Genomic DNA, 13,214 nt, shown 5'->3' on the forward strand with positions numbered 1-13,214 from the left:
ATGCAACCAGTTGTTGTCTAATTGTAGCGCCCCCTTTCTGTGCAATGCGGGCATATTTAGCAGACTGCTTCAGAGTAATGACGTACATATGTGCACCAAGTTGTGTTTGATTTGGGTGAAGTTTGTTGTAGTTGTAGCTCAAAGAGTGCATCGAGCCCCGCCCATGCACATTTGTTAAATTACTGCCGCAACAGCATGTCAAAAGTTCAAATTTTGTGAATAATTATTGACCTACAGTCTATACAGATTGCAAAAATACCAGTTGTTTATTGATAAGACAAATTTCCAGGGAGGAATACGAAAAGCTCCATTTTCACATATCTGACTATTGTGGATAAACTATGCATTTTTTGAAAATAGTTGGAATTGCAAAGTTGTAAGACACTATGCAGAGTATGCAATAAAGCAAACTGCTTGTCAATATGTTTATATTTCGCTGAGATATTCCATATTTTCATGTAGAAAATTTGAAATGCGCCCCCTAGTGGCTATCGTAATGAAAATTGTTATGTGCTTAGGAAGTGCTGCCATGGACATACCATGCAAGTGTCATGATGATAGGACCTTGTTAAGGTCATGAAACAGCTGCTGAAATTTGATTGGTCGATGGCGGCCATGTTTTTTCGAATATGACATCATCGTCATAGAATCTAAGTCAGCTCATCACCCACTACACGCATACCAATCGGCATGTCAATCGGACAATCCTGTGAAGCGTAACAATTTTTTTGCTTTTACAGCGCCCCCTAGGCTTGCGGTTGCACAGCCAAGTACTTATGGCTTCCATCCCTTATAGGGATCAAGCATGTGAAATATCGTAACATTCGGAGAAAGTGTTTGTGAGTTATAGCTGTATTTGTGTGATATTTGGAACTCGAGCTCCACCCCTGTATTTGGGCGGAGTCTGGAAGCCGACCAGTGATGGAATTCCAACTTTTTTTGAATAATTATTAAAGTTCAGGTTCTTAGGATTCTGCTGATACCACATATGTCCATATTGGGTACATTTCCAGAGACTAGTTCGCGCTCAAAAATTTGTGCGATTTTGCATATTATGCAAATTAGCTCAAAATCTAAGTAGGCGGAGCTTATGGGTTCTTGAGGCTTTTTTGTAGGGTCTGACCTGAGGAATCAGGGAAAAAAAGAATTTCGTCTCTACGCTACACGGAGCAGGAGATATAGGGAGCGACGCGTTCCGCGTCGCTATAGCGCCACCATCAGGCTGATTGGGCTGATTCTTTGCGCCTGAGTAGCGGGAGGGTTTACTACCAGTTGACCAAATGACAAGTCTGTAGGACCTACGGTTTGGGCTGCCCATCGCGTTTCATCGGAGAAAAAGAAGAAGAAGAAGAAGAAGAAGAAGAAGAGGAAACAGAGCAAAAACAATAGGGCTCCAGCACTTGCAGTGCTTGGACCCCTAATAATAATTAAAATCAGAACAAAAACAATAGGCTTCTTTGCACTTCGTGCTCAGAAGCCTAATAATAACAAATTAAAATCAGAACAAACACAATAGGGTTTCAAGCACTTCGTGCTCGAACCCCTAATAATAAAAATCAGAACAAAAACAATAGGCTTCTTTTGCACTTTGTGCTCAGAAGCCTAATAATAAAAATCAGAACAAAAACAATAGGCTTCTTTTGCACTTCGTGCTCAGAAGCCTAATAATAATAAAAATCTGAACAAAAACAATAGGCTTCTTTGCACTTCGTGCTCAGAAGCCTAATAATAACAAATTAAAATCAGAACAAACACAATAGGGTTTCAAGCACTTCGTGCTCGAACCCCTAAAAGAAAAAGCGGAAAAAACGGAACAAAAACAATAGGGCTCCAGCACTTGCAGTGCTTGGACCCCTAATAATAATAATAAGAAGAAGAAAAAACCCGACAATCGCTATAGGATCCCCACACTACGTGCTAGGACCCTAATAAATAATTGCATAGGAGAATTCTTTTATATATAAATTCTCATAAACTCATCATTTATAAACAATAGTTGAATAATTACATACAGTTTGAATATGTGGACAGATAACTTTTCTATATACACTACACTCTTAAAAATAAAGGTGCTCCAAAAGGTTCTTAGAGCAGTGCCAGAGAGATTGCAAGAAAGAGCCAGAGAGCAATGCAAGAACCATTTTTTTGCCAATTTTGTGGCGTGCAAGCAGGAGCAAGAGTATCGCACAAAACTTGCATTCTTTCTTGGAACATTTATTGCTCTCTTAGTGCAAAAGAATACAAGCATCAGTCTGTTTTACCTCCCCGCGATGCTCACAGAACTGCTTGGGTCTATATATCTCCCACACCCCACAAAAACGGTAACACACTCAATAAACACATGTAACTACATAGAACAAGACCTACCTTAACACTAAACCAGACCCACAAAATGACATGAAATAAAACAGCACACATAAACAAATATTAGCAATTATAGTCAACTATCTATACGCAAGCAGTTCTGGGTATTCCGGGTAATGACGTACCCCCCCCCCCTCACAAACACAGTGGTGGATGCCACAATATGTTTAAATGGGTAAAAAACCCTTAAGATTAAGTGATGGAAATTGAAACATTTAAAAGTTTATTCATACTCACACATCTCTTAAACAATCAAAGTAAGCATCACTCAAAGAACCCTTTGTAGCATGTTTATTTTTTAGCATGTTCATTTACAAAATTTTGTAGGCACCTCTTCTAATGAGTAAATTCATCTACTTTAAGCTGTATCAAGGTCAATTGTGCAAACCCAGCTTGCCTAATCTCTGTAGAAAATCATATAATGAAATGGTGTATTCTAGAACAGCTGCACATGAGCTTAAGGTCACCATACATGTATTGAGTCAGGAGGAATATTAAACCAAGAAAAATGTCCCCAACAGTGCTCAGTGACTAGTGTGGCCTATAGAGGTAATGCCAATGGAACTTTTTTTTCAGATACAGAAATAAACATCCAACATCAGTACCTGACCTCAATAACAATCTCTAAATTTACAACCAAATGCCCACAGAAATACTCCAATACATGATGTAAAGCCTTTCTAGAAGTGTAGAGGCTGTTACAGCAACAAAGTTTTCCCTATAAAGAGAACTGAACCAAATATCAGTATTTTTAACCAAGAAATCTATATTTAAACTAAAATTAAAACAAAAAAAATTAAAAGTCAAAAAAAAAAAAAAGAAAGAAAATTCCAAGAGTCATAAATGAAAACATATATTAAAAGAAGCTTACCTGTCAACAACACGAAGATGAGACCTAGGGGTGCATTTCTTTCCATTTTAACAAGAATAGTTGCCTCACCCTTTGCAGACTGTTGTTATATTGCTTTGCATAAGCTTCTGCCAGCCCTGTGCATGATCCTGTAATGGAAACATCTATTTAAAACCTCTGAAACTTCAAAAAAAGAAGGAAGTTACTGGCTTCCTTCAACAATATTTGAATAAGCAGTAAGGAATGTCCAGTTTCATTATTAGTGCTCTCATTATATAAATCAATGAAGCATGTACTCTTAAACTGGGCAGTAAAAGTAAATACTACGTGCCAAATATTACATATTAAACATTTATTAATAACTGTATTCATTCTTTTTTTTCATCCTCAGAAACCAGCAACGATAACAGTCTTAAAAGGAAGAACTGGTAGAAGGACACACTGCTGAGAAAGTCATATATCTTGCTTATAAAGTATTTACAGGTCACACGTTTTTAATTATAAAAAAGAAGTGTGGTCAAAATCATTGGATAAAAAAAACTGTTCTGGTGTGAAATTACAATAGATTTATGAATTTAGAGAGATGCACCAATACTGGAATTGTTTTATTGAGACCAATATCCAGTATTTTCAGCAATATACATTTGCTGCAGTTACTGCCTCTGCTTCTCTGCAAAGGCTTTACACCAGATGTCTGTGAGTACTTGGTTAGATATTGATTTCGGAAGATTAGTTCTGGCTACACCAAACATGCCAACTCATTCCAATGGTATTGAACACAATCCATCACTCCATAGCTCCATAGAACACAGCTCTACTGCTGAGTAGATCATAAAACGTCAACTATGACAATAATAAAGCTGGGTCTGAGAAATATATGATTTTACATGCAGCAGCAAAGGCCTCAAAATCTTTGACTGAATAACATGCTTATAAAAATTAAAGAAAAAAAAAGAAAAAATCTTTTTTTCCAGAAAGTCAGAGAAATGGAAATATCTGTCTTAAAATGATGAGAAATGAATAATTATTATATATCTCAGCTTTTTAACTGGAAATAATATTTAGACCACTGGGGGGCGTGCATGATGCATGATTATTGACTTGACCTTTGCTTCTGGAATCTGCAGTTTGTAGCCAAGAATTTGTGAACACCTGCTCATCTAATACTATACTTTTCAGATTAAGTGAACTCGTAGGTTGTTCCAATTGGTCCAACTTGGTCCAACTTGAACTTTTCTTGGGCTTTACACTATACATTAAAACATTTCTTTAAGATAAACATTAAGTACATTACTGTAGAATTGAATATAGATAATATATATACACTATATATATATATATATATATATATATATATATATATATATATATATATATTAATTTGTATTAAAAGGTACAATTTGTTCTTAATCTTTTTTTCTGCTTATATTTACCTTGACTAATATTAAAAGAAAACTGTTGCAAATCACAAAAAAATATATAGCCATTATTTCTCATGTTAATAGACCTGTTTAATGAAGAGTATCATTTGTGAAACTAATTTGTTAAAATGAAAGGGAAACTGAAATATACCTAAACAGACTAGTGACTGAAGAAAAACTTTCACTAGCTAGAGTTTCTTTATTAAGACAAAAGTTTTCAAGTAATCGTAAAAAACCTTCATTACATAATACATAATGAGTCATCATGAATATGCATGAAGTAAGCAGGTTTCATGCATACCTTAATGCAGGAGCAAAGTGTTAATTAATGTCATAATTAAGGTATTGCCCTGTGAAGGACTGGCGGCCCCTCCAGGGTGTATTCCCACCTTGCGCCCAATGACTCCAGGTAGGCTCTGGACCCACCACAACCCTGAACTGGATAAGGATTACAGATAATGAATGAATGAATAATTAAGGTACAAATATCATTAGGTTACATGGGTTTTTCATGATGTTCATACAGGTCTTCATGGTAGTCATTAGATAAATGGTGGTAAAAACTGACTGACCAGCCAACACCTAATAGAACAAGATTGTTAGGCATTACTAAATCATCACGTCTTCATGTGTTCATGATGTGTGTGGCCCTCAAAGTAAAGTGGTGAAATACTTATGGCATAGTATAGATCTTCAAGGCAAGCCCGTGAAATGGCCACAGCATGCGGACAAGTCTTGTCATGTTGGAATAGCACACCAGAGTGTGTTTAGAAAAGGTGCAGGCCATGAGCAAAGGGACGACAGGTCACATGTGCCATGATGTCAAACCTACCCACCAAGTTACATTCCTGTTGGCTGATTTCTTCTTGGTGCAACAATTATTTGACAGAGTGAATTATTTTTTCACAACAGTTTAAATTTAGTAAATAAATAAAAATTGTACTCCAACACTTACAGTACCAAGTTTCTTCGTAACACTTTATTGTAGGTCACTTTTTGAAAGCTACATCACACCTTCGTGACAGCTGACAAAAACATACATAAACATTTATAAATGCATATTCCAAAAGGCGCCAATAGTTATAAGGGGTGTATTTGATGTCAAGTTGAGATAACTATAGAATTTTGGAGACATTAGGCTTTGCCGTGACATTTTCTCAGATGAACAACTGATTTTGTGGCTCTTTATGTTGTTTTATTGTGACAGTTTGACAGATATTCACTGACCCTTAAGTAAAGTGATTTGCATTTTACTCTTTATTTGAATGAAAACCCATAAAAATATTATAAATAATAAAATGCAACTCACTTCAATTAAGTGCCTGTGCAAACATATGGCATTACAGTGTCATAGTATTTGTATAACCAGGGAGTGATCTAAGTATCTCTTTGTGCATTAAAATGTTTGTGTATCTTTAAGAGCTGCATCCAGAAGGAATGACATCAGCGGAGCAGGAAATGAGAAAAGCCAGGCACAATATTTTGAGAACCGTGCTCCATCTAGAGTCATCCTTAATTTAGATTTAAATTTAGATTTAGAGTTATATGTTAATAATCATATAAGAATAGTTAGTTTTACTTATTATTATATGTGCATAAATGTATATTTTGTCATTTAAACATAGGTCCAGTAGGCATTGTGTGAACAGAGGTGAGCTTTGAAGCATAAATAACTATTGTGCTGGGAGTGGTCATAAAACTGTGGAAACTTACTAATGAATTTTTTCTTTTTATGTTAGTACTGTCACTACCATTAATTATACTGTGTTTCGTTCTGTTTCTTACCATTGTTTTTGTTAGTTACATCAGATAGCTAGGAGACAGCAGACCACAGTTGGTCATCTGTAAATTTGAGGTCCATTAAAATTTGGCACTGCATTTTCTGGGCAGACAACTCGACATTAAACAGAATTTTAGACATAATGCCACATTCAGGCACTTTTCAATTTACACAGTCCAATTTACTATTTTTTTCCTTCATTACTACCTACAGCCCTACCTTACCCTTTACCATCAACAACGGTAAATCCACAATGGCCTCCCTGAAGACTAGGGCTGTACCTAGCCCCACTGGCACCATTAATGCATCCTGAGTGTCACCATTTCCATGTGAACTTTATGTGCTACATCGTCAAAAATAACAGTAGCGTTCCTACAGTGCATTTCCAATTCAGTGTACTTCAGCTTCTTCCTTTCAAATATATTTTGTAATTCTATATTAACAAAATGTACATTTATATTTGTCTTCCAACCATTTTCATTTCTGAAAATTAAAACAAAGGTTACACTTTTATAATGCCTTTCTAAACACCCGAAGTCGTTTTACAATCAAGTCTGTACAGAACATCCTTCCATTCAACATTCAATGAACACACTGGTGAGAAGCAGCAGTCAAACACACACAGTTCATTCACTCACACCAGGACAGTGGTGTTTTGTTTGTTTGTTTGTTTTTTAGCAAATTCCTTAACCCAACCTGTTTTTGGAGTGCGGGAGAAAACAGGAGACCACACAGACATAGGGAGAATATGGAAACTCCATCCAGATGGGACTTGAACCCAAGATCCCAGCACTGAAAGGTGAACATGCTAACCACCAAGCCACAGTGCCACCCGTTTCACCCAAGAAAAATGAACAAGATATTAAAACTGACTGAGACAGTCCTTTGCAGGGAATGGGGTTTGTCCTAACCTGTCCTTCAACTATCATTAATAGGAATCTAACATGTACCCAGACTGACAGCTTTAGCCAACAGGGTGTTTCCAGAGTCTCTGAGTGGGCAAGTCCAGTAATGATCATGGACTGGGGTAATCCCCATATTATATCCCTGTTTTAATCCTTATACAACATGAATTTTGGCTTGACAGATTTAAACAAAACAAGAGTGCATTGTCAACTAGCATTTAGCTGTTGTAGCCTGAGGTGCCTTTATAGTGACAGGGCAGGAACAGACGACAAAACACCAAAGCAACAGCTACTGTGTGTTCTATTTGTCAGACTAGTTCAAGCAGATAGTCCTCAGCAGGGATGTTTTAATCTGTCCAGTTATATTAGGACATAAACTACAAAAAAATAATGCTTCTGTCAGATAAATTAATTAATTGAGTGCATCAATCATCGATTTGAGACCTAGCCAGCATACTTGAACACTGAAGCACAAGTGTGTGTGTGTGTGTGAATAATATACACAAAACAAACACTGTTATTCTTGCAGAAATGCTTGTAAATAAGTGACAACACATATGTTGCAGTTTGATGCTTAATTTATTAGCCTCTAGTTATGCTAGATAACAAGATGATGTTATGGCTTTTATAACAGTATATTTTGTGTGTGGTATACTTAAGATAGAAGTGTTTAATTCCGACATCGACCAGCTGACATTTCAATATGTGTATATGTTGTGAAGATCAGAGCATTTAACTATGTGTGGTCAGTGTGTGAGGAGTGCCCCCTGGAGGCCAGCTGGTAAAAATCGCATTAAAAGTGACTGGAAATTTCCGTTGTGTTTTTGGTTATGTGAGAGAATGCATTGAAGACATTTGGGGTGCTAGTGGAATAGTTCTTAGTTTTTCTTGGTGATCCTCTTTGGTGTGTGTGAAGGTGTGCCTCCAAAGAGTTGTGAGTATTTGTTTTTCACATATAGCAGTAAAATGTCTGAGATGTGTATGTAAGATGTTTGTTCGGATACTTTGCTTTGAATTTTAGTTGCTAATGCTAAGTCTGCTAATGTTAAGTCAATGATTAATGTAGGCTATATAAGGATATTGAGCATTACTAGGTTATTTACTAACACTATTTAGTTCCTTATTGTGTTCAGTAATGTTTTTCAATATTATTGTGTTAAGAGAAATTATTTTGTTTTTCTAGAACCACCCACACGGACATGTACATAACTGTTGAAGTAAATGTACATTGGGAGACGGAATAAATAGAATTGGTGGAATTTTTCTAATTTGTGCATCCTTACCGATTGCCCACTCAGTGATTACATCTTTATACAATCAGCAAAAAAACATATTCCTCTTCAAAATATGGTCCTTCGAGCCGGATAGGGTGATTACTGAGTGAAAATGACTAACATTCCACCAGAAACTGTGCGTCGCAGGAGAACGATACGTCCACCACTGTGGTTGGAGGATTATGAAACAAACAGCTTTCCACTAACTACAAGCAATCCTGTTGTGGTAGAGGATACATTTCCAGGCAGAGAGGGTTTTGCCGAGATGACGCCCCTCCATACATACCAATGCCCTCCAATGGTGATGGATGCATTACATCAACTACAGGAGGAAAACAGGAGCCTGCAGATGACAGTGATGGAAATGAAGCGTCAAATGGATAAAAGTGGTGTGTTGCCACCACCATCCATACTGAAACATTCAGCACCTCAGGAGCAGTCTCGAGAGCAATGCAAACCTTGTGTGGTACCGGCCGAAGAGGTAAAGGATGGGAATTGTCCACCTCCTCCTCCACCCATAAGGTTCACAGACACCATTCCTGAACCCCCTCCAGTACAGAAAAAGGAACCAGCTTAACCTCCAGGACTCTTAGAAGAGCTCAGAGAACGTCTGAACAAATTAGAAATGTTTATGTTATCACGCCCATCATCACCCTACTATTATGAACCAGGTGAAGATCACAGAGAACCTGCTAATCCCTTTCCTGATCAGCAAGGTATGCCTAACCGCAACCCCTGGTTCTCTACACCACAGCAGAAGCAGGAATTCACACCACTAAGTAGTCAAGAGAAAATATATAGAGGGCCCAAGCCTTCCATTCCCAAGTTTACACAAGATGACCCAAGGGAGTTTGCTAGGTTGAAAGTTGCATTGGAAAATATCCTTCCAGCTGATTCAACAGAGAGATTTAAATATCAGGTTCTGTGTGATCACTTGAAGTTTGAAGAGGCCCTCCTGATCGCTGACTCATACAGCAACTCCAAATATCCTTACACTGCCACCATGACTTCACTGATCAATCAGTATGGCCAGCCTCATCATTTGTCCCTAAGGCGATTATCGGAGTTGATGGATGAGCCTAACATATGCCAAGGTGACACAGCTGGATTCCGGAAATTTGCACTGAGAGTCCGTGCGTTAGTGGGGATACTGGAGCAGCTTGGTGAAGATGGAAGAATTGAGCTGCAGTGTGGATCCCATGTGGTAAGGTTGATTAGGAAGTTACCACAAGATCTCCGTGCCACGTTTTGCCGCTTTCTTTATGGGAGGAAGGATGGAATCCCTTCACTGCTGGACTTTTCTCACTGGTTAGAACATGAACTGCTGATTCAAGAGGGAGGGGATAGTCTGGATCGCATAGAGGAGGGAAAGCAGAAGAATAACAGACTCAAAAGGGAATAGGGCAGAAAATCAGACAGTACACAGAGTAACAACAGTCCTACATGGCACAACCATGGACATAGTCCCAGAATCAAGTACAGGAGAAGCCTCCTCTATTAGAGGGCAAGAGGGGAAGAATAAGGCTTATTGTCCATATTGTTGTAACAACTATCATTTTCTGGACCAGTTTTCCAACTTTAAGCACCTCACTAAAGATCAAAAGCTTATGTGGATAAAGTCCAATAATCATTGTTGGCGTTGTGGACGTCAGCACATGGCTGCACAGTGTCGATTAAAAGTATTGTGTAAGACATTGCAAAGGGAAACATCTTGAAGCTTTGCATGATGTTAATACTAAGACTGTTGTAAAGGAGAGAGCCATAGGCTCTGCAACTGGAGAGATAGTGGAGGCTCCCACTGAGGTCCTGTATCTGGATCATCGTGCAGGCTGTAACCAGGTCCTGCTTAAGATCAGCAAGGTTCTCTTGCGTAATGGAGATATCTCCCTGGAGACTTATGCCATACTGGATGATGGCTCAGAGAGGACAATCTTACTCCAGGAAGCAGCAAAGCCTGAAGCTCCAGGGTCACTCAGAGAAACTGACACTGAGGACACTGCAGGGCTCATCCGTTACATTTACTATTTCCCCGGTTAATCAGCCATCAAGAACATTCACAGTGGGAAAAGCTTTTACTGCAGCACAGTTGGGACTGGCTGAACATAGTTACCCAGTAGAGAGATTGAAGAAGAAGTTCAAGCACCTGAAGACAGTTCCTCTGGAGCCCTTCACGAATGTTAGGCCACTTCTACTTATAGGGTCTGATCACCCACACTTAATAACCCCTGTCAAGCCAGTTCGTCTTGGGCCTCCCGGTGGCCCGGCAGCAGTGATGACACGACTTGGGTGGACCCTGCAAGGGCCAGTGAAGTACATGCAATAACAAATTAGTCCTCAGTAGTGCCTGTTTCTGTCTATATGCTCCACTGATTCTGAACTCCACAGTCAGGTAGAGAAGCTCTGGCAGCTGGATATCCTTCCATACCAAAGTGAGAAACAGGTGACTCGATCACGGCGGGACAAAGAGGCTGTTGACTTGCTGGAGGCTAAAACACAACGTGTTGAAGTTGATGGGATACACTGTTATGCCACACCCTTGCTACGAGTTAAAAACATGCCCACACTAAAGGCAGCACCAGAAGTGGTATTTCCCCATTTGCGAGCAACAGAGAAGCGACTCTTGAAAGATACAGTAAAGGCAGAGGCCTACAAGGCAGAGCTCCGAAAGTTGGAAGAATCAGGTTATGTAATGAGGGTTGAACCTGATGTGGTAAAAAACAGTGTGGAATCGTGGTTCATCTCCCATCACTTAGTGACACATAATGAAAAAAAACGTGTTGTGTTCAATTGCTCCTTTAATTATAAGGACCAGAATGTAAATGAGCTGCTATTGACTGGCCCAAATCTGGGGCCCTCTCTTCTTGGTGTACTGCTAAGGTTTAGGGAGCATTCAATTGCGATCAGCAGTGACATAAAAGGAATGTTTCACCAGGTGCGACTGTTACCTGAGGATCGCTCCCTTATGAGATTTCTCTGGCGCGATTTACAGAGAGACTCCAAACCTGACATTTACAAGTGGCAAGTCCTTCCCTTTGGGACAACGTGCTCACCATGTTGTGCAATCTACGCTCTTCAGCGGCATGTTCGTGACCACAGCCAAGATGGAGCAGAAATGAGTCAGGTGGTGGAAAGATATTTTTACGTCAACAATTGGCTCCAGAGTTTCCGTTCTGTGAGTGAAGCCAGGATGATAGTTGATACATTGAAGGCTGTCTTGAGTGAAGGAGGATTTGACTTGCGTCAGTGGGCAAGTAATCGATCAGAGGTTATATGTCACCTGCCTGAGGAGATCAGATCAAAGAGCAATTAGCAGTGGTTGAACCATAATGACATGGAGCTTCAAGAGCCGGCATTGGGGTTACGTTGGATGTGCCTGACAGACACATTACGATATAAGTCATGGATGCTGAAGTCCTATCCTACCACATTGAGAAATATATACAGGGTCTTGGCCAGCCTGTATGACCCCCTTGGATTCCTCACACCATACACGACAAGGGCCAAGATCATTGTTCAACAGTTGTGGGACAAGAAAAGGGAATGGGATGACCCATTGCTTCCTGCAGATTTACTGACTGTTTGGCAGACCTGGGAAGAGGAACTTCAGCATCTAGACAGCATCTGCTTACCTCGCTGTTACGTGAAGGCCGAATTAGATCATATTGACAGTAAACAGGAGGTGCACATCTTCTGTGATGGGCTGCTTCTAACAGCCCGCTCCAGAGTGGCTCCCAAACGACAACTTTCCATGCCACGTCTGGAGTTGTGTGCCGCTGTCACTGGGGCACAATTGGCTAGGGTGCTACAGAATGAGTTCACTGTGACAACCGATCGAGTCATAATGTGGACAGACTCCACGACTGTCCTTACATGGATCAAGTCAGACTCCTGTCGCTACAAGGTTTTCGTGGGTACTCGCATTGCAGAGATACAGGAGTTGACTGATTTGCAAGCCTGGCGGTATGTGGCATCTTCTGAAAATCCAGCTGATGACCTTACAAGTGGAAAGCCGCTGGCCAGCTTGACAAGGAAGAGTCGATGGGCATGTGGTCCTTCATTTCTATCTACACCACCTAATCAGTGGCCACCTAATGTCATAGAATCCATCAATGATAATTTAGATGAGTTACGGAGAGTTGCCACCTGTTTATTGACAACAGTAACACCTAATTTTGTTATACCAGATGCTCAACAATATAATCATTTCAGTGACATGGTTACTATGACAGCTCACCGTATTTATGGGGCGGCAGCTGAAGTAAATGGAAACTCAACAGTGGAACACTTTAAAGAAGCAGAACTCAGGCTTCTAAGAACTGTACAGCTGGAAAGTTTTCCTAAAGAGGTTCGGTGTCTTACAACTGGAATAGCACTACCTCATAATAGTCGCCTGATAACGTTGGCACCAGAGTTTGATCAGGATCTGCAGCTGATCAGAGTGGGTGGTCGCTTGCGTAGATGCAGTGAACTTGAGCTGAATACAATCCACCCTGTTGTATTAGACCCAAGACACCCTATCACCAGATAGCTCATTCAGCAGACAGACAGGGAGTTAAAGCATCCAGGTGCTGTGCGCTTGTTCGCAGAACTAAGAAGGAAATATTGGATCCTCAGAGGTCG

This window comes from Hoplias malabaricus, chromosome X2 (assembly GCF_029633855.1).
Source record: "Hoplias malabaricus isolate fHopMal1 chromosome X2, fHopMal1.hap1, whole genome shotgun sequence".
Classification (NCBI taxonomy): domain Eukaryota; kingdom Metazoa; phylum Chordata; class Actinopteri; order Characiformes; family Erythrinidae; genus Hoplias; species Hoplias malabaricus.